Consider the following 4983-nt stretch of genomic DNA (forward strand, 5'->3'; position numbering starts at 1 on the left):
TGTGTGTGTGTGTGTGTGTGTGTGTGTGTGTGTGTGTGTGTGTGTGTGTGTGTGTGTGTGTGTGTGTGTGTGTGTGTGTGTGTGTGTGTGTGTGTGTGTGTGTGTGTGTGTGTGTGTGTGTGTGTGTGATTATATATCATATATACACACATATATATATATATATATATATATATATATATATATATATATATATAATATACATCATACATATATGTACCACATCTCTCTCTCTTTCTCTCTATCTCTCTCTCTCTCTCTCTCTCTCTCTATATATATATATATATATATATATATATATATATATATATATATATATATGTAATATATACATATCTATTTATTTATATATATTACATACATTGTAATTATCATATATACTTTTGTGTGCATAAGCATACAGATATATCTTATAAATATATATATATACGTCTGATGAATAAAGATTACTAACGATATTGACATATATTTATCTATTTACTGTACTTATCATATATAACTTTCTGTGAGTATATAATTATGCAAAGATATTTGATAATCTTTTACAGGTCTGATGATCAACGAATTGGCTTTTTTTTTATACTGAATTTATGCCTGAACAAGATGTACGTGAGGTTTAGGTATTGTATCACTGAGGACTATGCGATGCAACATATATATACATATATATATATATATATTTATATATATATATATATATATATATATAAATTATATATATATATATTCATATATATATATATATATATATAAAATATATATATGTTTGTATATATATACACATATATATATATGCTGCAACGCGTAGTCCTCAGTAATATGATATATAAATCTCGCGTACACTATTCATACCTCACTGAGGACAGTTTTGTTAAGTTTTTAAGAAATATATATACCAGGTATAAATACACATATAGTCATATTAATTTTTATATCAATTGTATACATTTATATTACTGCACGTGTAAAAAACAAAATAAACAGCTAGTTAGTATATTACGTTTAGATTATCATATTTTCAAATCTCTGTATACTAGCAAAGTAAATTATACAAATTTAAACATTTAAACATCCCGGTCTTTAGTGATAAAGTGGCTTATTCTCAGTTATCATTTTAAACTCTTATTAATTCCAAATCTCTCTCTAAACTGTCAAAGCAAGTGATAAATATCTAAACATATTGTTCTTTAAAGTGTACATAGCCCAAAAAATATATCTACATGTACCTCGATGAATATTATGAATCCTCAATTTTATCCCAAAGAGTCAAGTGCAAATACAAAATAAAATTGAGGGAAAATCATAATAACAAGAAGAACAACAGGAACAACAATAATATGAAAAATAACAACAATAATAATAGTAGTAGTAACATGACACCAAACCTATCCACAGTACATCAAAGAATAATTTCAGCATACAGTACCGTTTTCTTTTTTCAACTAAGCACAGAATCCAACGCCCATTAAAGTATAACTACAGCATACAGAATCGTAAAAAAAAAAAAAAAAACAGCCATGCACCATCATCCCATCCAAACAGAACGATGATGCAACACCCAAGAAACTCCGTCCTTCATCGGCCATTACCTATGGACCAAAAGCCCATTAGCTTGACACGGGATTACCAACCATTTCGACAACTCTAGCTCATCGTCCCCCCCTCCAAGACCAAATCGAGACTGAGGCCCGAGAGATTTTGAGCATCATTACACTGAGCTGTGAGAGTGCATGATGGATGGGTCGCCGGCGGGGATTTTAGTGCTGGCGAGCCATGTGAGATAAATATGTGTGTGTGTGTGTATATATGTGTGTGTGTGTGTGTGTACATACATATTTATGTGTATGTGTGCAATATATATATATATATATATATATATATATATATATGTATATATAAGTATATCTATTTGCATATCTATATGCATATATGTGTGTGTGTGTGCACACATACGCGCGCGCGCGCGCGCACACACACACATATATATATACATTTTTTTTCTAACAGCCATTCATTCCGCTGCAGGACAGAGTCCTCTCTCAGTTCACTACTGAAAGGTTATATGACAGTGCCACCCTTGCCTGATTGGATGCCCTTCCTAATCAACCAAGGTTCAGCGCGTTAGCACTTGTGGCATGGCGGTGATTTCCCCTACGACACTTGCTTGTGACTTCTCAAGCTGATATGTCGTTTTCTGGCATTTTTATGCCTGCCGCAGCGAGGAATCGATTTCGGAACGAGGTTCGGAGGTTCGGAGTCCAGTGCTCTAACCACTGGACCATCACGGCAGTTGTGTGTGTGTGTGTGTTTGTGTGTGTGTGTGTGTGTGTGTGTGTGTGTGTGTGTGTGTGTGTAGATAGTTAGATATATAGCTACACACATTATACATAGATAGATAGATTACATGTATATATATATATGAAAGATGGAATAATGCAATGCCACATTCATATAGATATATAACAATCCTCCCGACCAGACCGCAAACCTAAGCCTGGGCGGGAGGATTGTTATATATTTATATATATCTTTATACATTTATTTACAAGCAGATGTATACATGTGTGTATATATCTATGTGTATATATACACACATTATATATATATATATATATATATATATATATATATATATATATATATTATATTTATTGAAAGACAGATAGAAAGAAAGAGAAAAATCAAGAACCGGCAATGGCACGGCCATTGTGCGCCGCTGCCTGCAAGGGTCACGCGGCCATGCTAATCAAAGGCTCCAATCGCCCTAAAGAGCCTCGAAAGGTGCTGGAGCGACTTCCTCCTCGGCGGCGAAGAAGGCGATGGCGACAGAAGGCAAAGAGAGACGGAGAGACGGAGCCCGGAGTGCCTCTCTCATGCCACGGATACGGCTGCTAATCACATGGCAGGTTCATCAGAAGAAGAAGCGCGATTCCTGCTTCTAATTAACCCCCCCCCCCCACCCACCCACCACCACCTTACCCCCCCGACCTTCCACCATCCACCTTCTTCCCCCCTAGTGCCTCCCCCACCCCACCCCCACCCCCCCATCCCCTAATGCGAGGGATTGCAACAGGAAAAGAAGGAGCATGAATGTCCCAATTCTAATGATCTCCATTTACATATATACCGTATGTGTTGTATGCAGAGATACGTTATGTATACTCATACACGCACACGCACAAGGTTACGCACACAAACACACACATATGGTTGCATGTACAAAGCGAATAGAAAGAGACAGAGACAGAAAGAAAGAAAGAGAGAGAGAGAGAGAGAGAGAGGGAGAGAGAGAGAGACAGAGAAAGAGAGAGAGCGAAACAGACAGCCAAACCAGACAGAGACTGACAGACCAGCAGAAAAAAAAAGAAAAAACAGATAAACAAACACACAAACACGCACACAGACAGAGAAAGGACGAAAAGAAAAAAAAATAGAGAAAAGGAGAAAATAATGAGAAAATTCCAATCAATTTGCCAATCTCACTCCATGACCTCAGGTGATTGGGAGCTTCCGGTCAGAAACAGCGACATGAAAATACCGTCTTCTTTATACCAATAAGGAAGTATCGGGGGTAGGGGGAGGGGGGTACCTGATGGATCGGGGGGGAGGGAGAAGACGATGAGGGAGGGGGGGAGAAGTGATGGTTGGGGGGGGAGGGAGAAGACGCGATGAGGGAGGGGGGGTGGGGGAAGAAGTGATGGTGGGGGGGGGGAGAGGCGAATGGCGGGAGGGAGGGAGAAGACGTGATGAGTGGGGGGGGGGGACGCTATGGGTGGGTGGGGGGGGTTGGAAGGTAAGAAGGATAGGGAGAGAAAGAGAGGACGTGACGGGAGGGGGGGATAAAGGGGGGAGGGGAGAAGAATACGAAGAAATAGCAAGTCAGTGAAGAAGAATTAGAGAAAAAAGAAGAAAGACAATAAAGAGTAAGATGGATAAAGGGGGAAATAAATGTAAATAAAGAAACAAAATACAAAAAAAAAGGAGAAGGAAGAAAGGAAATAGAAGAGAAAAAAGAAGAAAGAAAAGAAAAACAAAGAAAAGGAAGAACACAAGAAAACGAAAGAAGTAAAAGAAACAAGGAGAAAGAAGAAAAGGAAAAAAAAGGAAAAGAAAATAAGACAACGAAAATAAAAATAATAATAACAGAAGAAAATACAAAAAGGAAGAAAACGGAAGGGAAAAAGAAATAAAACAAAGATTAAGGGAAAAGAATAATAACAACAACAACAACAACAACAACAACAACAACAATAATAAGAAGAATAAGAATAATTATAAAAGCAATAATAATAACAATACCAATAATAAAAATAACAAGAACATTAATAATAACAATAACAATAATAATAACAATAACAATAATAATAGCAAAACAATAACAAAAATAATAATAATGATAAAAATAATGATAATGAAATCACTGGAGGGAAGACAGTCTCATGCCACCCATCTCTGCAACATTTTCCTCAACGCTCAGCCTGACCTGAGTTAGCGCCGTGACCCCGCCGCCGCCGCCGCCGCCTCTGTTGCAAGCAATCATGGGCAATCTTGTGCAATGACGCTCTTGCATGTGATGGGGGTAGGAGGAGGGTAGAAGGGGGTAGGGGGGGTTGTTGAAAGGAGGGTATTTTGGTCCTCGTTTCTGTGTTTGTTTGTTTGTTTGTTTCTTTGCATGTGATAACGGTTTCTGTTTTCTTGTTTATTTCTTTTTTTGTTTCCTCTTTTTATCTCTTCTTTTTTTTTTTTTTTTTTTTTTACATTTTCGTACATTGTTTTGGTTCTTGTCCGTTTTCTCTTGGTATCTTTTCTTTTTATTTATTCGTTTCCAGTCAGTCGAAATTTCAAACCTAAGATCTATTTGCATCAGAGGTGCTGATTGGCTAGCCTTTAAGACGAAACGATCGCTGATTAGTTGGAAGTTTGAGCTCCTATACACCATCAGCCAATCAGCAATAAGGCTTCAAATGATCATATAGCAGTAAT

Source organism: Penaeus chinensis, chromosome 16, assembly GCF_019202785.1.
Source record: "Penaeus chinensis breed Huanghai No. 1 chromosome 16, ASM1920278v2, whole genome shotgun sequence".
Taxonomy (NCBI): Eukaryota; Metazoa; Arthropoda; class Malacostraca; order Decapoda; family Penaeidae; genus Penaeus; species Penaeus chinensis.